The sequence below is a fragment of the Dromiciops gliroides genome, chromosome 1 (genome assembly GCF_019393635.1).
Source record: "Dromiciops gliroides isolate mDroGli1 chromosome 1, mDroGli1.pri, whole genome shotgun sequence".
Taxonomy (NCBI): Eukaryota; Metazoa; Chordata; class Mammalia; order Microbiotheria; family Microbiotheriidae; genus Dromiciops; species Dromiciops gliroides.
Genome location: NC_057861.1, coordinates 714,214,552 through 714,236,843, shown reverse-complemented (window position 1 = coordinate 714,236,843; position 22,292 = coordinate 714,214,552).

Genomic DNA, 22,292 nt, shown 5'->3' with positions numbered 1-22,292 from the left:
TTATTCATTTTGTTCATATAATTTTTTTTTAAAAAACAGTGAATTCTCCTAGTAGCATTTGAGAGAGAAGTGCTATACATCTTAAAGTGGGAGGAAGGACATACGACCATTTCACCTATACACCTGCTGGCCACATGTTGCTAAGAACATAATGACTATTTCCTTTGCCTTAAATCTTTCCTTATCTAAGGGAAATGAGTATTTGAAGTCAGAATTGATGAGGGTACAATCATACAAACTTCAAAATGTGAGAAGACCCTTCAGAGGTACCCTCAGAAACCAGAGTTAGTAGCATAAATGAACAGAGTTGTTAACAGCACTATGAGTTCAGTGAAGGGCCAGGTGAGAATTCTGGAGACCTTGTGAACCAACTTAACTGTGGAGCACTCCCTGAAAGAATACAGTCCCACTGAGCAAAGGAACAATTTATTCATTGTTGATACCCCCCCAAGAGGTGAATCTGGTGAGAAAATTGTCAAAGAGAACTATAATAACAAAAATATATATAACAAAACATTAATATTAATAAAAATTGTTGTTCTTGTTATTCTACAGGTTACAGAATCATGAGACACTATTTGGCCTCACACATTTTCTAAACATCTTTCTGATTTTCCTCAGATTTTAACTTTGAGCCCCATTTCTCCAGGGCCTATTTTTATGTAAGAGAAGAATGTCTTTCATTTGTGAGATATTTACATTGTTTTTCCCTTGCTATGTCTTTTAAATAAATATAACTTTATAATAGTTAATTCATGTCAACTGACATGAATCCCTAGGATGGAAAAGGGACACTCAGGATGGAGGCTAATAAGAAATGGTATTAGAAAATGTAACACCTCAGGGTTAGATTTATCCTTAAAATGTTGAGGGCCAGAGTAGGAAAAAAAAAAAGATTTTTGGAGTCTCAAAATCCACAATGAGAATGAGGTTTAAGAGAGTAAGCCCAAAGGGAGTGCTTCATTAGTTAAATTCCATAGGCATCAGTTTCAATTGTTATTGTTATTCTTTTCATTTACATTGTTATAGTCATTAGTATTTTGTTTTGTTGGTTCTGCTTATTTCAGTTTGCATTAACTAATGCATCTTTCTATTCTTCTCTGTATTCATCATCTCCATTTTTCTATGATGATGATAGCTATGATTCATATAATGACTACTATGTTCCAGACACTAGGCTAAGTGCTTTACAAATATCATCTCATTTGATCTTCATAACAACCCTGGGAGGTTGGTGCTATTATGATTTTCATTTTGAGGAACATGTACTTAGAAAATATATTGGCAGGATAAAATGAAATATTTTGGCACATAAATCCAAATCTAATACTTTTAATGCTACTCTCCACTATATGATACCTTGGTATATTTCTATAGCGTTTATTCATCACCCTTGATTAGCACTTAGTACCTGCCTCCTAATAAGTACTTGATAAATGCATGTTAACTTGGTCTTCTACTTCTCTTCATTTTTCAAACACTACAATTAGGTTGAACAGGGTCTGGATCAATGATGATGACTGGGTGAAAATAAACAGAGTGTGTTAAGGAATAACCAAACTAAAGCCTTCAATAATGAATTAGTTCTATACGTTCTGACTGCAAAAAGAGCTAAGTCCTAATTCAGCCCCCCCCCCCCCTTAAAATGGATAATGGCCTAGAGGGTATTACCACTGACCTTATGACGCAAAGACTAAGCATTCTCTGTGTTCAGGGTCAAATTTTGGTCAACTTATAACACAACCTGGCACTCAATACTTTACTAGTTTAACATGAAATAAAATATGAAAGCACAAACTATATATCTCCATCATAAAGAGATGGCATCAAACCCACTGTTTATGTCTCCTCAAGACAAACAGGTCTTCAATGTCAAGAGATTTGACCTATGCATTCTAAAACATACCAGATGCTATGCTTTTCCTTACATTTATCTGCAACCTACATTTGGCTTAGGATAGTAGAAAAGCTAGTACAGTCTACAGGGCCATTGTTTACAGCAGATACTTTGCTACCCCCTTCTGGCCCCAACACAGTTGCCTTGACTGGCTTCCATACTGTAAGAGTCCAGTTAACTTTCTTCTGGTACCTTTCTCAGGTAAGACTATATCTCATTTATTTGCTGCGAACAAACAAGGCTTTAATTCCTCTGTAGGTGGGGCAAGGGAATTTCTATTAATTTGCAGAAGAACTTGGTCAAACTCCCTGCACCATGTATCAAACCAGAAAGTAGTATATTGAATTTAAGTGATTCAAGATAATAGTGGGAAATTTGAATTCCTGGCACCAGAGAAAAAAGAACATTTCAGGTCATCTTGTGAGAAGGAACTACTTGGGGTTGGGGAGTTTCTTAGCTTCCTCCCCCACACTCTTTGTTTAAAACAAAACCTTGTGAGTTTTGTGGGATCTGAAAGATCTCAGACTTCTCATCAACATTCTAAGATCATGCCCAGGACATCTGATGGCAGTATATGGATCTGGGAGCGAGGAGAGAACAGACATAGTTTCAAGAATCCATAGGGACCTCTCCAAAGAAGACACACCTTGTATAAAGTAATTTCCTTGAGTACCCCTATGAAGGGGAGAGAAGGACATCTACCTCCTAGGAGTTGTAATTTATATCTTTACCACATGTACTTTCTAAACTTGAACCCACTTTTCCCTTGGATCTTTGTGTATTTGGGGGATATATCACAATGGGAGATGTCTTTTGGACCAAATATTCTAACTATACCATCTTATTAAATTTCCCTTTCTGTAATCTAATTAAATTGGACTGATTAAATGAGATCCATTTTAATAATAGAAAAGAAGCATACCATTGGGCTTTCATGAGCTGTAGCTATAGAAAGATAATGGCATAACTCCCTTGGATTTAGAACCCTTAAAACTTGAGGAAAGATATAGCTAGCTTTCTTTGCTCTAGGGATTAGATTTGTCATTGTGAGTGGGTATTGCCAACTTACAAATTTCTTTCCCACTCTATGATACCATGTGATTTGACATGTAGTAGAAAATTAGAAGACATTCTATTGATGCCATCATCTTCATATAATTTAAACAAATCCTATTAAAAGGCATGGTTTCTGGGGCAGCTAGGTGGCGCAGTGGATAGAGCACCGGCCCTGGGGTCAGGAGTACCTGAGTTCAAATCCGGCCTCAGACACTTAACACTTACTAGCTGTGTGACTCTGGGCAAGTCACTTAACCCCAATTTCCTCACTAAAAAAAAAAAAAAAAAAAAAGGCATGGTTTCTGCTTAAAAAAGGCCATAGGAATGTATGAAGTTCAGAAAGAGTAATGAAAGAAAGAAAACTGAAAGTAATAGTGGTGGCTCAAGGAAATAAGGGATTGTCAATATGGAAAAAAGGATGACCAAAAATGAATATATTGCTTATAGTTCAGATTTTTACTTTCTCCCTTACTTTTTATGTTGATAGTTACCTTTTATCCTTAGTATACCTCTCCTTTTCTGGAGCCTTTAAAAATATGGAATATAGTTGGTGGGGTTCCAGTAAATGTTTAGCAAACAGCTGCAGCAGCAGCAGCAGCAGAAGAAGAAGACCAAGACCAAGAACAAGAAGAGTAAGAACAAGAAAAGGAATAAGAACAATGACAATGACAACAAGAACACATTTAAAGCTTAATTTTCATTTTAAACATTTTATCTATAACATTTTAAAATCTAAACAATTAATAAAACAATCAAAACCTGATTTGTTGTGATTCATGACTTTCAATGAATAAATTCTCACACTGAATATTTAATAAATTTAACAGCTCTCAAGAGCTGTTGAGTTGGTTATAGAACACAAGTAAGTATAATGGTAGCAAGAACCAGAATCTAATTGTGTATTTTGTAATCTTTTTTTCTTTGCCCACCTGTAGGCATAAGTCATGTCACAAGAAATAAAAGGAAAACCTATTTGGGAATGCTCAAATCATGTGTCTTTGCATTTGCCTTTAGAGTTACTGGTAACCAACTGGTTGAAAGGAAAATTTCCTTTTAAGATAATAGCTTCAGGGTGGTAAAACTTGACACTTTCAGTTCAATTAAAATGAGCAAATATTAAATGTATATTATATACAATGTGCTTTTATACTGTTACTCCTACATCATGATGTACACACATATATATGTATATACATACATATATGTGTATGCATGTGCATGTGTATATGCATGTATGCATTCACACAAACACATAGTAATGTATCTATACATAATGTATATATGTAATACATATAGACACATTCATATATACATGTGAGTATGTTCATGTTTTTTATGTAAATATGTACTACATATATATGTATGTATATCTGGGGACAACTAGGTTTGTAATGTATATGAAGATTTGAGACTTAAAAACCTGAGTTAAGATCCAGGCTTAAATACTTATTAGCTCTGTAACCTTAATTAATTCACTTAACTTCTGTTTTTATCAGTGTTCTCACCTATAAAATGGGGGTAATAATTAGCATCTACCTCCCAAGGCTGTTTTAAGGACAAAATGAGAGAATAATTATAAAGTTCTTAGCACAGTGCCTGACACATAATAAGTTTCATATAAATATTAGTTTATATATACATGTATATATGTGTGTGTGTGTGTACACACATATACATATATATGTGCATGCGCACACACACACATATAAATAAAATATATAAAACAGATAAAATATAGGGACATAGAATAGTCAGAGAATTCGGTTTAGCTAACCTTAATGTTATGTCTTTCTTCTCTCCTCAACCTCATCCTCCCTCAACACAAGGCCAACTAGATAATTCAGATGAAAATTGAAATTGAATGCATGGAGAAACAATGAGATTGCATTTCTGACCTGGATGTTCCAGGTTAGTTGAAATTCATTCTTTTATTGCTTGCTTTCTATTCTGTTGCTATAAAAGTGGTCCAGCTGTAAAAGGTTGCATTTTGGCAGTAAGAATGTAGAAACTCCATTTTGAGGAAAAAAGACCAAGAAATTTTGTAGCAGATTCATCATTCCCTACATGGAAGCCAATGAGGCCTTTTCCAAGATCAGCCTTTTGGCTGCCTTAATGCTATGGGTCATTTCACAGCCCAAGCAGGGAATCCCACAGTAATCCATCCTGCTTCTGGCAGAGAGATTCATGAAGGCTTTTATTTTCTGATGTTATCCAAGGGGGTGGGTTGGAAAGAAACTATTCTTCAGACTACTGGGAGATGAATAAACTAAAATGCATTGTTTTTTCTCCAAACTTGTATTGGCATAGTGTTTTCTTCCAAACTTGATAATAATGCATGCACTTATCTTTGTTACATCCATTATTAATTCAATTAAAATATAATCAATTTCCTATATCATGGAGGATTATTGATTTAGAGAGTTGTACTACAAGTCTAGAAAACTAAATCCAAATAACAATTCCGACACTTCTAAGTTGTGACTGTGTGCAAGTCACTTACCTCCCTGAGCCTCATTTCTTATGTATAAATGAAGCTAATAATATTTGGATCACAAAAACAGCTGGTTGTTATGATGGATGTGCTTTTCAGAGCACAAGAGATATACAATTTAAGTTATTATAATTATAAAATAATTCACAAGGTGGAAAAGATTATTATCTTATTCAGCTGGGTATCATTGAATGAGAACAATGAATTCATGTATCCTGATTCCCTGCTTTTACATTTATTTAAAGAAAATATCTGCATGACATTAGACAAAACCAAGAAGGCAGAGTAAAGGAAAGAATTCACCTGAGCTCTTTGACCCAGCAATACCAAAATTTTATAGCCCTTTGGGCATAGTTCCAAGTTGCTCTCTAGAATGATTGGATCAAGTCACAACTTCTACAAAAGTGCTTTAGTGTGCCAGTTTGCCTGAATCCCCTCCAGCATCTGACATTGTCCTTTTCTATCACATTTGCCAATCTGACAGATTTAAGAGTTATTTTAATTAGCATTTTTAATCAAAATTGATAATGTAAATAGAATGGATGAATATTTACAAAAATTGAAATCATCCAGATTAACAGAAGAGGAAATAAAATACCAAAATAAATTGAATAAATCATTAATGAACTAAGAAAAAGTTTCCAGGGCCCAATAGAACTACATATGAATACTACCAAACATTTAAAGAACAACTAATTCCAATACTTTCTAAATTATTTGGATAAAATAGGCTAGGAAGGAATCCTATGAAATTAATTTTATGAAGCAAATATGATGCTGATACCAAAACCAGGAAGACTGAAAACAGAAAAAGAAAATTATTGAACAAATTTCCCTAAAAATATTAATGTAAATTTTAAAATAAATTCTTAGCAAAGAAATTATAGCAATTTATCACAATGGATAATACACTAGGAGTAGGTAGGATTTATAACAAGAAATGCAGGGCTGGTTTAATATTAGGAAAACTATCAACATAATTGAGAACATCAATAACAAAACTAACAGAAATCATATGATTATCTCAATAGGTGCAGAGAAAGATTTTGACAAAATACAGCACCCCTTCTTATTAAAACACTAGAGAGCATAGGAATAAATGGAGCTTTCCTTAAAATTATGAGCAGTATCTATCTATCTAAACCATCAGCATTATATAAGATGGGAATAAGCTAGAAGTGTTCCTAATAAGATCATGGGTGAAACAAGGATCCCATTATCATGATTATTATTCAACATCATGCTAGAAATGTTAGCTTGAGCAATAAAAGAAGAAAAAGACACTGAAGGAATTAGAATAGGCAAAGAGGAAACAAAACTATCTCTCTTTACAGATGATATGAATTCTAAGAGAATTCTAAGGAATCAACTAAAACTACTTGAAACAATTAAAAACTTTAGCAAAATTGCAGGATATAAAATAAATCTACATAAATCATCAGCATTTCTATATATGACCAAAAAAGTCCAGCAGCAAGAGATAGAAAGAGAAATTCCATTTAAACTAACGGTAAACAATATAAAATATTTGGGAGTCTACCTTCCAAAGCAAACCCAGGAACTATATGAACACAGATACAAAACATTTTTCACACAAATAAAGGCAGATCTAAACAAATTGAAAAATATCAATTTCTCAAGAGTAGGGCAAGCTAATATAATAAACATGACAATTCTACCTAAATTAATTTACTTATCCAGTGTCATACCAATGAAACTATCAAAAACTTATTTTATAGAGGTAGAAAATAAAAGAATATTCAACTGGAAGAACGAAAGCTTAAGAATATTAAGCGAATTAATGAAAAAATACATAGGAAGGTTGTCTAGACATAGCAGACTATATTATAAAGCAGCAATAATTAATACTATCTGTTACTGGCTAAGAAATTAAGTGAAGGTTCAGCAGAATATGTTAGGCACACAAGACACAGTAGTAAAACTGTTTAATAAAAACCAATAACTCAAGCTTTTGGGATAAAACAAAACCCTTTCTATTTAACAAAAACTGCTGGGAAATATGAAAAATAGTATGGCCAAAACTAGGTATAGACCAAAGTTTTGCACTGTATACCAAAATAAGTTCAAAATTGGTACATGATTTGGACATAAACTGTGATATCATAGGCAAATTAGGAGAGGAAGGATTTACCTGCCAAATGTATGGAGAGGGGAATAATTTATAATGAAAGATGAGATAGAGAACATTAGGAAAAAGTCATTTTGATCACATTAAAATAAAAAAGGTTTTGCACAAGCAGAATCAATCCAACCAAGATTAGAAAAAAAAAGCAGAAAGCTGGGAAATGATTTTTCCAGTCAGTGTTTCTGATAAAGGCCTCATTTCTCTTTTTTCTTTTTAAATAGTATTTTATCTTTTTTTCCAATTATATATAGATACTTTTCCTTTTATAATAGTATTTTATTTTATTTTTCCAATTACATGTAATTTTTGTAAGAATTTCAGTTCCAAAATTTTTGTCTCTCCCTTTTCTCCTCCCTTCTGAAGTCAGCAAACAATCTAATATAGGTTATACACTACAATCATGTTAAACATATTCCCAATCTAATCATATAATGAGAAAAGAATTAGAACAAAAGGGAAAAACCACAACAAAATAAGAAATAACAAAAAAGTGAAAATAGTATGCTTCAATCTGCATTCAGTCCCATAGTTCTTTTTCTGGATATAGAGGGAATTTCCATTGTGAGTCTTTTGGAAATGTCTTGGATCATTACATTGCAGAGAGGAGCTAAGTCTACCACAGTTGACCAAGATAAAATGTTGTTACTGTGTACAATGCTATCTTGCTTCTACTCACTTCGGCTCAGCATCAGTTCATGTGAGTCTTTCCAGGTTTTTCTGAAATCTGCCTGCTTATCATTTCTTACACCATAATTGTATGGTATAATATTCATAAACTTGTTCAGCCATTCCCCACCTGGTGGGAATTCATTTCTCAAATATATAGCAAAATGAATGAAATTTCTAAGAATATAAGTCATTTCCAATTGAGAAATATTCAAAAGATATGAACTGGTAGTTTCAGATTAACAAATTAAATTTATATAAAAAAATGTTTCAAATCCTTTTTGTTTAGAAAAATGCAAATTAATACAACTCTGAGGTACCACCTCACACCCATCACATTAGCTAATATCACCAAAAAAAGAAAATGATAAATGCTTGCTCCCACAATGTTTGGAATTTTCTTCTCCATGCTGTTACATCATGCTTTTGATTCATCAACTGATGGCATCTATCTGCATTCCCGGTCGGATGGAGGCCTGTTCAATGTTTCACGTCTGAGATCCAAAACCAGAGTGAGAGGTAACACCCTTAGAGACCTGCTTTTTGCCGATGATGCCACACTTGCCTGTCACTCAGAGCATGAATTGCAGACTTTGATGAATCACCTCTCCCAAGCTTGCATGGACTTTGGCCTAACCATTAATCTTAAAAAGACGAAAGTCATGTGTCGGGGTGCTATGTTGCCTCCATTGATACACATCAGTAGCTACCAGTTGGATGTCATAAGCCAATTCTCATATCTTGGCTCTATTGTCAGTGACAATTTGTCACTTGATTCTGAGGTCAATCAGAAAATTGGGAAAGCTACTTCAAACATGTCTAAGCTTGCCAAGCATGTCTGGGCAAACAGTAAACTGACAAGATGAACCAAATTTGCCGTCTATAGAGCATGCGTCCTGAGTACCTTACTGTACGGCAGTGAAACATGGACTACATACACTAGACAAGAGAAGAAACTTAACAGCTTCCACATGCACTGCCTTTGGCGCATCCTTGGCATAACTTGGTCAGATAGCATAACCAACACAGAATTGCTTCAACATGCACAACTTCTGAACATCTACACACTATTGAAACAAAGATGGCTGCGCTGGCTCGGTCATGTGCACCCCATGCAAGAAGGGCGCATTACTAAAGACCTACTCTGTGGAGAGTTAGCCCCAGGCCAAAGCCCTGTTGGATTTCCCCAGCTTCCCTACAGAGATGTATGCAAGTGAGACTTGAGGGCTCTGGGAATAGACACCAACAGCTGGGAGGAGATGGCCAAGAACCGTGCCCCATGGAGTTCAGTACTCAGGAGCAGCTTGTGCACAGCTGAGATGGGCCTCCAAGCTCTGAAGGAAGAAAAACAAATGAGAATGAGATGCAGGAACCGACAGACAACAGAGAGTGCAGTTTTCAGATGTCCTCATTGCAGCAGGAGCTGTGGCTCCCATATTGGACTGAACAGTCACACTGTGGTCTGTGGCTCTTCAAAGCACTGATCCATGCTTGTCCGTGACTGGTGGAAACCTACTACACACACATATAAATATACATGCATGTATATGTCTATATGTATGTATACACACATATACATATTTATATACATAAATATGCATCTATATCTACTTCTACACATACACACACACATATATATATATAAATTTAAAAGGTTTTGCACAATCAAAACCAGTGCAGCTAAGATTATAAGCAAAGGAGGAAAATGGGGAAAACTTTTTTCAGCAATTTTCTGAGACAAAGCCCTGATTTCTCAAGTAGAGAAGTGATTCAAATTTGTAAGAAAAGAAGTAATTCCTCTCAATTCATAAGTGGTCAAAGTTTATGACCAGGTAGTTTATAGATGAAGAAATCAGAACTATTTATAATAGGAAAATAATTATCTACATAACTTTTGATTAAAGATACAAATAATAACAACTCTGAAGTACAACCTCACACCTATCAGATTGACTATGATAGAAAAGGAGAATTTCAAATGTTTGAGGGGACATGGGTAAATTGGTGTTCTAAAGCACTCTTTTGTTTTTGTTTTTGTTTTTCTGTTTTTTTGTGAGGCAATTGGGGTTAAGTGACTATGTATTTGAAAAAAGAGAAAATATCCTCATGCTTTGTCTCATACTTTCTATTTCATGATAAACTTCCCAACATAGGTCTATAATATAAGTAACATGACATGTTGGATAGAGAGATAGCCTCAAAACCAGGAAGGCCTGGTTCAGTTCCTGTCTCTGATGTGTTTAAGTTATATAGGGCAAGTCAATGAACCTTTCAGTGCTTTAGGGCAATTTCTAAGAATATAAATTGAAATGAACTTGCTAACCTGCAATGATAGAAGAAGCTTCCTTACTTTGAAGTTCTCTGTTCCAATGAAGTTACAGGTCTAGTCCTTATTTACCTATAATATTCTAGTATAATCAATAACATTATTAGAGAAAAGTAATACTTTTCTTATATTCTCCACTTATTACATATTCTCCACTTTTTATCAATAATTCTACTTGGATTGATTACAGGGAATATTAGGCCCCACTAATATTGATGACTGGAAATCTCATTATCATGCTAATTGACTCAGGTTTTAATATATAGCACCTTCTCAACCACTTCAATAAATCCACCTTGCCCCCTGATTGGAAGGTTGGAGGATATAACAATAAATTCTTCTCAACAACTTCCTTTATAGAGAGATGAAATCTCACCTTTCCATATAACTCTACTTTCAGCAGCTCTGCTTGGTTTTGACTCCAAGAAACCTTGTGTCCTTGTGCCAGGTAACACTTATTTTGTTAATTTGCTACAGTTTTTTTTTGGTTTTTTTGCTACAGTTTTTAATGTACATTTGGGGTTTTGTCTTCTTGTGTTTTATCTCCTGAAGGGCAAGCAATGTCTTTTTATCTTATTTGTTTCCTCAGCGCTTAGCACGGTGTCTGACACACATTAGGTATTTAATAAATGTTTGCTGAATTAAATATTTTTCAATCAAGTTTTAGTAATAGGATAGTTTATTTGGAGAGTATCCCTCGCCTTTTCGCCAATCCATTTTTGTCTATTTCTTCTATGAATTAGCACATACTGTTCAAGAGTTTTTATGGCTAAAAAATGTATGTTTCTGTAGATAATCTCCTTTGAATTTAACTAAGCTGGCCCTTTGACAACACACATAGGGTCTGTTGCCAGGTTTGCTATCACTCCTTGTTAGGATCTTACACTTCACTGGAATAACTTTGAAAAGTCCAGGGTAATTTCCATTCAGTATGTCAACATTAGAGTAGAACTTGAATGGAGGAAATTATTTATTTTGAATTAATCCAATGACCATTTTTAAAGCTACTAATATGTGTTAGGCACTGTGGTTGGCATTGGGAATGCAAAGGCAGAAAGGAAATAATCCTGCAAAGGAACCTACAAGGTACTGAAAATATGTATATAGATCCATATAAATACATTTTATATACCCATACATATATGGATATTCATTATGATCTGAGACATATCTAAGCTCATGAACATCTGAACCTATTGAAATATTAATCTAATGTTAAATTAAAATTTATTATTTATAAATGTACCTTAAGCAATATTTAATAAATTTTGAAATCTTGATTCATGCTGCCTTTCTTCAATTTTTTGCTCTACAAAAATTATATAACAAGTATGAGTTATTATAGAGGTCAAATGAATATAGATATGACTTAATATATTTACTATAATTCTAATAATTCTTCCTCTTGCACTGTTGGGATTAGATTTCATTATGCATATATGCATACAATATGATTTTCAAAGTGAATAATTTTGTAACATAAGGCACTGATTAATTTTCAAAACATCTGGTTTACTACATATCAATTCTTAGCTATGTAATTTCTATATTTAGTTTTCAGAATATGTATACTTAAATCCCCATTTCATAGCATTTTTTTTCTGTTGACTGTTTAATCTTTTCATTTTCATTACTGAGTTAATTAAATGAGTTACACATAATTGACTTTGGTCTTCAGTAACAATTAAGGAATGTTTGGAAGTTGATAGAAGTCCATAGGACTCATTTTAAAAGAAAAATACATTCATCACCTTTTGTGGAAAGTAATCAGACTCAAATACAAATACAACCATGGAAGTGTGAGAAAATAATGGAAGCATCAGCAGATAACATGTTGCCTTCCTGGATACTTAATACACCAAAGTCTCTGAGGCAGCCATAGAATGTTCTGGATTTGTCAAATGTTGAATTTAAGACTACATTTTGCATCTCTCATGTTTAAAGGACCAAAGAATTACTTAATTGGAGGCCTAACATGATTATCCCACTAGTCTGTGATTTTTGTAAAACCATTGCAATAACTCATAGCTAAAGTAATTGGTGACCTTGAAATGGGAACAAAGTCGAATTTAGGAGGAAAAAAATAATAATTACTATTCTCTGAATGGTAAACAGAATCAAATAGTTATTACCATAATTCCAAACAATTTTTTCATTAGGTTAATTTATCTTTCCTTATTAACTCACATGTAGATTTTTTTAAATTGTGTATGTCAGTCAACAAGCATCTTTTCAACATTTACTGCATGCTAGGCACTGTGCTAAATGCTGACAAAAGAAAGAAAGGTGAAAACAGTACCCTTTCTCTCAAGGATCTTGCCCCAATGTGCAAAAAATTAGGTACATACAAGATGTATTCAAAGTATATAAAAAGTAACCTTGGAAGGGAAAGTATGCACAGCTAAGAGAATTGGGAGTTAGGTTGGCAGGAAAGGCAAGACTGAATCCATCGCATGAAGGAGACCAGAGAAAGTACATGTAGAGAGTGGGGGTGGGCCAAAGAGGTGAGGGAAAAAGAGAGGGAAGTCAAGCATGAACTCTTCCAAGTTCCCCCTATACATACATACAAGCTTGTTTTTTTTTTCTTTTTCCCAGGTGCAGGGGTTGCTTCTGCTTGATATTTGCCTTCATTCTTTCTTGCTTCTTCTATTGTCATGTTTCAGTTGATTTCTAAGATTATAAGGCACAAGGCACAGTGAAGAAAATGTGAAATAGCATTGTTGAGTGGATTTGTTTCGGTTGGCCAACCTGCCCTGAATTCTGAATCCTTGAGAAAGGATGATGCTGCAACCTGATTCCACCATCCCATATTCTGGTAAACACCTGTTGGACCCTCTCTTTTGTGGATATCACTTTCTCTAGATCGATTCTTTTAAAAAAATCTCTTAAAATAATGGATGCTTGATTTATTACTTCTAGACAGAAGATGAATTGTTGTGTATTGCATACTTCTAAATCAAAATTGAATGCAGAAGATGAATTTAATCATAGCTTATTCTGGCTCTACTTATCTCTATCACCTTTTGTTTAGCCCTGTCAGGAGTGATATGTCACTAATATCCCTACTTACACTGTCTGTTCCCTGTAATATGATAGCATGCTTATTCATGTATTTTTCCAAAAAGTATTTGAGAAAGATTTCACTCTCTCCTCACTTAAATCCATCCTGTAGAAAAACATCCTGGGATTTAGAACCAGAAGTGATCATTTTTGTTGTTGTTCAATTTTTTCACTCATGTCCCAGGCTTCATGACCCCATTTGGGATTTTCTTGGCAAAGATTCTGTGGTGGTTTGCCATTTCCTTCAGCATCCTATTTTACAAATGAGGAAACTGAGACAAATAGTGTTAAGTGACTTGCCCAGGATCACATAATCAGTAAGTTTCTAAGGCCAGGTTTGAACTCAGGTTCTCCTGACTCCATGCCCAGGGCTTTATCAACTGTATCACTTAGTTGCCCAGAAGTGATCATAATCTAGTCTATTTTTTTTATTTGTACATAAAAGAAAACTGATTTCAGAAGAAGTAAAAATATTTCCCCAAGTTTACTAAGATTAAAAACAAAAAACAAAAAAAAAAACATTTCATTGAATCACTACTTTCAATTTCCTGTAGGAAAAAGCAATTATTCCTAGCATTCTGGGCATTCAACAGATTGATTCCTCATTTTCAGCTATTAAATAAGCAACAAAAAAACTTCCAAAATATAAAGAATTAATGGATGAAAACAAAATTATTGGGAACAGTACAAATGCATACTATGCATATCACTGTTTGCTAATGAAGTTGTATGTATAATAATGAGCTTCTATCCTAATTTTTATTAAGCAAGAAAAATCATATCTATTTATCCATCTGTGCAGTATTCAATAGAATATCAAATATATTTTAAAAATCAAAGCAAGAAAATGGCATGTCACAGGACTGTTTCTATGTACTACATGTTTTCAGGCTAGCATCAGAAGCTTGATATCTTTCATCAACTAACATATGACCAACCTAGAACATATCTTGATAATTCAATCACTTTAATAATGATGATAAAAACAAATGACTAAGGTGCAAATGTGAAATAAAAAAGGACTGCATAGGAACTCAACCAATAATAAATCAAGAGAATCATACAATTAACTGAGTGAGGTGTATTTGTTTATAGAAACAGAAGGTTTCATTACATCATAACTCAATATCAGATGCCTGCCAGCAGAAATTTTTTAAAAAAATGTTTATCTCATATACTTTGGAGACAATAGTCCAATGACTACTATGCAGTAAAGTCATGGAGAGTGATGAATCACACTAAGACTGTAAGTTGCAAAATTTTATGATCTACTATATACCCAGAAAGATACAACAGGTGGCTAGAATTGTACTTAACCTATATAATTATACTATCCTTTTTAAGATTACAGTGAAGAAATTCCTACAGAATGAACACAACCCCTCCTTGCACTACAAATAACCTTGAAATTTCAACATGTGCTGTACTGGAAATAGACTAATGTTATTGTCAGACCAACCACTGTTTGGGCACCATTATTCTTTGGTTGGTACCCTGACTTTTCCCCACAGCATATTATCAAATCCATGCTCTACTGGTAACAAGAACTTTACAATCTCAAGCACAAAAGACAATTTGAATGAAATTTTAATTAATTTGTAAGATCTTCATTTAACTTTCACTGGATAGTCCATCCATATGGTCTCCTTTCTTTGGACATTGATGTGTGTTTTGTTTTGTATTCTCCATTTGTGTTACTTGTTGTATCATGAAACATTGTAGAACTTCATATATAGTTATTGCTTTAGAAATGGAATGAAGACCATATGAATTTGATATTGAAAATGCATTCTTGTTATAAATTTTTTCAGTTTAAGATATGAATAATAATAAGCAAATATATCAATTGAGGTTTACATTTGCATTTTTATTATTAAAATTCATCAAATATTGGTTAAGAAATGTATACTGCTTTGATTCAGCCTGTCCATGTCAACAAAATGAGAATCTTGCTTTTCTACATGTTAATTGTATACATCCTGTATTTCATGGCTGAACTCAGATTAGTTAGTCCCTTATCACTCAGATATTTGTCACCAGCATACAAATTATGTTTATAAGATCATTTTGTATTGCATTGTTCCTAAAATAATTATCTTTTAAAATAAAAAGTCAAGCATCTCTTATTCATTAAATTATTTTTGTCCTTCTGACATTTGGTACTTACTGGCTAAGTATCTATTTCCCTCAAACTCATGACTTTTGTTGAGACTATTGAATTCTATATGATAATCTATTCTGTTTGAAGAAGAGATGACACTTTTGAGAAATGGTATTATATAGAAATTAAATTATTTAGTTAGGAAAAATAGACTCATTCTCACAAAAAAGGATATTTCAATAATCTAAACTGATGACTCTGGCTCTGTATTCCACTGGTAAAAAGAAGTAAAGCGTTATAATGATGTGTTGTTTGGTTTTTCAAGGAAAAGTAATAAAAAGGAGGGGAGAAGGCATTTGTAATATAAAGCAGGGAGTTGAGTTTCCAGATTATTTATTTAAACTTTACAGATTAATTATATATTGGTTCAGCTCTCCTTCTGACTCTAACTAAAACCTTTTTTTCATTTAAGCCTTGTCATTTCTGATTAAGGACAAAGCATTGGGAAGATTTGTACTTTCTTGCCATTGTAAGGGAAATAAGCTAACTGAAAGCCAAAAGTAAGATATATTCAACAGAATTTCTGAGCATTGTTCAGTCTCTTAAAAAAAAAGAATCTTTAGAGAAATCAGTGCCCATATAAATCTGTGACATTTCCTTAGATTTATCCAAAAAGCTTAAGACATGTATTACCATATTTAGCTGTAGGTTTTTTCTGAAATGAAATGCCCAACTTCTAGGTATGTTATTTCACATTCATAAAGCTGTAGTTGGAATCACATCTCCTTTGTTCCTATCACTAATTTTTCTCTGCATATGTGTGATAATTAAAGATTAAACATTGGCTATTGTCCAACATAGGGAAGAACAACTAGAAAACCAAATGTAACTGTTCGACTCTTCCCTCATTGGAGCAATTGGTACAGAGGCAAATAAGCATTTAATTTCACAAGTGTTTCTATTTATGCCAAAAGCAAATACTTTTAAGTGCTAAGGTAGCTAATTATGCCATAGCCTTTACTTAAACTGGAGAATTAGTTCACAAAATAGAAATGCAAATAGTTTTAATGTCGAGATTTATTCATTGTTTTCCCTATGATTGGTAACCAGTTCTCAATCTTAGCTTGAAGCATATGTGTATTTGTCCTATAACTCATAAGACAGTCGATTGAGAGCTAAAAGGCATCTCAGATACAAATGTGCCAGACCCTTCATTTTAAAGATAAGGTGGTTATGTAACCAAGGTTACACAAATAACAAATATCCAAAGTAGGATTTGAATTCAGAAATGTCAATTCCAGAGCCAGTGATTTGTTCGAGTATATTGCTCTGTCTTCCATGTACCTTGAAAAGTTCCTAAAGTTTAGTACGTTATCCTGATTCTTTTATGTCATTCTTTCTACACAGTGCTCCATGCAGAGTGGGGACCTATGGAGTATTATGTATTGATAAGAATTAGTGAAATGTATTATCACTTTTGCAGGATGTAATATTCAAAACCAGGTCAACAGTGAGAAAAGTTGGATTTTTTTCTCTTTACAATAGAAAAGTTCAGTTCAGAAAACCTTGAAGTACCTTGTAACCTAGTCAAAGGTGAAATGAGTGGAGTTGGATTGTGACTAACAAAGTATTTGACATTTTGAGAAGTTGTCAAAAGTGCTGAAACTGAGATTAGCTTTTTCTTTTCTTTTTTTTTGCTGGTGAGAAAAATCAGGTTGAGTGACTTGCCCAGGGTCACACAGCTAGTAAGTGTTAAGTGTCTGAGGCCAGATTTGAACTCAGGTCCTCCTGACTCCAGGGTCAGTGCTCTATCCACTGTGCCATCTAGATGCTCTGAGCTTAGTTTTTGGTTTTGTTTTTTTTTTATTATCATAAAGTATTTTATTATTTTCAGTTACAATTTTCAACATTTGTTTTTATAAGATTTCTAGCTTCAAATTTTTCTCCTCACCCACCATGATAGCAAGTAATCTGATCTAGGTTATATGTGTACAATAACATTAAACATATGTCTGCATAATCATGTTATAAGAGAAGAATCAGAGCAACAAGGAAAAACCTCAAAAAAGAAAAACAACAGCACCAAAAACAAGATAAATAGTATGGTTCAATCCGCATCCATATTCCACAATTCTTTTTTTTTTCTTTCTAGATTTGGAGAGCATTTTCCATCATGAGTCCTTTGGAACTATCTTGGACCTTTGTATTGCTGAGAAGAATCAAGTTTATCACAACTGATCAACATATAATGTTGATGATACTGTGTATAATGTTTTTCTTGTTCTGCTCATCTCATTCATTATCAGTTCATGTAAGTCCTTCCAGGTTTCTCTGAAATCTGCCTGCTCATCGTTTCTTATAGCATAATAGAATTCCATTACATTCACATAACACAACTTGTTCAGCCATTCCCCAGTTGACGGGCAGCCGCTTAATTTCCAATTCCTTGCCACAACAAAAAGATCAGCTATAAATATTTTTGTACATGTGGGTCCTTTTCCCTTTCTTTTGATCTCTTTGGGAAAAAAACGACCCAGTAGTGGTATTGCTGGGTCAGAGGGTATGCAAAGCTTTAAAGCCCTTTGGGCATAATTCCAAATTGCTGTCCAAAATGGTTGGATAAGTTCACAGCTTCACCAACAATGCATTAGTGTTCCAATTTTTCCACAGCTTCTCCAACATTTATTATTTTCCTTTTTTGTCATATTAGCCAATCTGATAGGTGTCAGGTGGTATCTCAAAGTTGTTTTAATTTGCATTTCTCTAATCAATAGTGATTTAGAGCATTTTTTCACATGGGAATAGATAGCTTTGATTTCTTCATCAGAAAACTGCCTGTTCATATCCTTTGACCATTTCTTAATTGGGGAATGACTTGGATTCTTATTAATTTGGTATAGTTCCCTATATATTTTAGAAATGAGGCCTTTATCAGGAGTACTGGCTACAAAAATTGTTTCCCCTGAGCTTAGCTTTTTAAAAACATTGTCACTAACACTGTTCTACTCTATCACAAGATGATTCATTTGTATCACACTTTTGGACAAGAAATTTTATTTCCTTTCAGGATCTATCCACCCTAAAAGTAATTTTTCCCATCTCTTGACACACCAAATACTTCTGTATGCACTTAATGTTATCCTATTTTTGTTATATTATGTTGAATTTTATGATGAAAAGCAAGAAAGAAGTAGAAGGAGAAAGATGGAGAAAGAAGAAAAGGAAAGAAAGTGAGTGACAGGGGGACAGAAATAACTAAAAGAAGCAAAATGGGTGACAAAATAAGAATGGAGAGAAGAAGAAGACAGAGAGAGAGAGAGAGAGAGAGAGAGAGAGAGAGAGAGAGAGAGAGAGAGAGAGAGAGATCAAAGAATGATTGAAAGCATAGCAAGACCCAAAAATACAGAGACAGAAACAGAGACACACACAAAACAGCAAATGTTAGACAGAGACAGAGATAATGAGATGGAGATAGAAATAGGGACAGAAACAGTGCAGAATTTGGAATCAGAAAAACTCAGCTCAATTTCCATTTCTACTAATACTAGTTTTGTGGTCCTTTGAAAGTCACGTAAACTCTCAATACCTAAGACAATTCTTTGATATTATAAATTGAAGTCAAATGGGTGATCTATATCATTTGAAAATATTTTAAAACCAAGAGCTCATTATACACATGAAATTGTAGGTATAGATTCTCATGTATACTTTGTTGTTGCTGTTGTTGTTGTTGTTTTGGTGGAATGCAAGTCTGAATTGGTATTTCCACAGAAATAGGAATACAATTTGGAATTTGTCCATATTCACACAAATTACTAAATGTGAGGTGAATTACTTGGACACTGGCCTTTGTAATTTTAAGGCAAATCTATCAACCAAGCCATGCAGTTGGTTTTAAAAAGAAAGTTTTAATAGATTTTACACACCCACATATACTTCTCTCTCTCTCTCTTTATATATATATATATATATATATATATATATACACACACACACACACACACACACACACACACACACACACACACACACACACACACACATACTTGCATGCATACGTACCTACATGGGTGTATACTGTGACAAGTAAAACTAAATGTGTGGAAGCCTATTTCTATACCTGTGTAGGGAAAGCTAGCTAGGGTTTACTTATAAAGTAGAAGCTTTAGCACCAGTCTTTGGGCATTAAGCATTTATTAAAGAGTAAATAGAGAACACATGGAGTTCAGAAAGATAGGAATGCCTAGCTAGGATCTACGGGCAAGAGAGAGGAGAAAAGGCTGCCTTTACCCAGGAGTCCCAGGCCACAAAGAGAAAGTCCCTCTGTCTCTAAGAACCGAAGCTCCCTGTGGGCCTAGAAGACAGGTAGTCCTTACACACAGCTCTAAGCTAATTTACTGGTAGCATTCAAATCCATTGATTGACATGACTCGAAGGTGGTCCATGAATTGTGAGGTAACTTCTGGACACTGGTTAACCTTAGACAGGTCAATCCATGCCCTCTCAGCAGGGGGTCCCCTGGTAATAATATTCTTACAACACCCACATGTAACTATACATTATTTATGCATACACACAAATGTATATATGTATACATTTTGCTTTTTTTTGTTCTCTGAATAAGTCTCCCTGTTATTCATTCCCTTTAATCATCTTTCTCCATCACTCTCCTTTCTCCATCATTCTTGCTTTCTTCATATAGCATAACATTATTTATCTTTGTATCATCTTAAATGTTCTTGAAGGCTGTAGCAGAGGAATTCCAGCTCTGCAAAGGGGCCTTTTGAAAAGGAAAAGCTTTGAGAACAGGCCTAGTGATGGGTTGCATTGCTTATTATCTCAGGACCCGTCTAGCATAATCTAGAGAAGTTCTTCTCTAGTTTTGGTAAAATATGGCATAATTTTGGCTCTAGTGTGACACAGAGTAGTGCATGTCATAAGCAATAAGTTGGGTGAGTTTGATTGCATTGAGTATCTGGAATTGTGAATCTCTAAAGTATTAAAATATTATACCCCTCATATCTTTATGATTTGCACAAAGTATGCATTTAATCAATATTTGTTGCAATGGCAATGGAGTTTAAAGAGTACAAAATGAAGACAGATGTGAGAAGTTATGAGACTTCAGTCAGCTTGAGAGAGAGTATTTTGTCTCAAACCAGTGAGCTGTAGAGGCAAGCAGAAAATTCAACATTGATCTAAAGGGCAGCTGCAATGTTTGCAACCAGAAAATAAAAAAGTAAAAAGTATTTTAAATGAATAATTATAATACCATAAGTAACAACATAGAACCAATATGTCTTGAAGATTAATCAAAACAAATCTAAAATGTCTATGGAGAGAACATCCCAAAACAATATCCAAATTTCCCACAGATATTCCATATATAGACAATATTTATAGCCTTCTTTTGCACAAGAAGTATATAATTAATATTTATTCCTAACTTTGAAATCTGCTTTATGTCCTCTCAAATCAAATGAGACAGAGTGAAATTTGTTTGATAGTGCCCAGGGGATAAGATTGTAAGAACCAGGGTCCCCACCCCCTGCTGAGAAAGACATGAGGTGACTTTTATGAGGTTTCTAAGGTCAGATTGGCCTCCAGGAAGTTGCCTCTATTCATAGACTGCCTTTAAGTCATGTCAATCAGTGGACTTGAATGTGACCAGCCAATTAGCTTGGAGCTGTGTGGGGGTACCGCCCCTCTTCCAGTCCCACACAGAACTTCTGATTGAACAGACTCAGCCTTTTTCTCTTTGGAAGTGTGAGTGGCTAGGGGAAGGAGCTCTTTCTCTCTAGAGCATAGGTTTGAGCTAGGGTTTTTCCTATTCTTTCAGAGACATGTGCTATATCTATATTAACTTCTAATATACTTTAATAAAAGCTTGAACCTAAACTGTTGGTGAAGCTCCTGAATTTATAAATAAATCCTCACTAGTTTCCCCCTCACTGTTGGGGGGGGGTGCAGGTAAGAAAACATACATTAGATTTTACTCATTACAAGATCAATAGAAACAGAAGGTATAACTTTCTTGGCATAGAAAATAAACCTAATGTGTATTAGAGGAGATCTACTAACACAAGGGAACTTAATATTTTAGTAGCAATGTCACCGATCCTAACTACTGTCTTATTTTGCTGTAGAATTTGGCATTTCAGCTTCTTTATCATGACCAGACCCTTGCTTTCAAGTGATTGACTTATGGACCCAGTGGATTGATTGAATTGAATGTCCTCACAAACCTGGAATGCCAATCCATATAAAACCTCATTGACATTAACTTGGAATGTGAAACAGTGCAAATAAGGGAAGAACAAAACTGGCCTTCTTTCTAAATAGGAATTTTAGAAATAAAGCTACCAACTCAGAAGAATGTGTTTTTTATTCAAGCTTTTTGGTCTCAGAAGTAGGGGCCAAACAAAGGGCATCTCCAATATAGTCTGAAAACAAATTCTGGGTCTGATGATACATTACTTTGCCTTGAGTTTGACAATTTCACACAACTACTAGTTGCTGATGGGCAAACTAGGTATTTTGAAGAGCTAG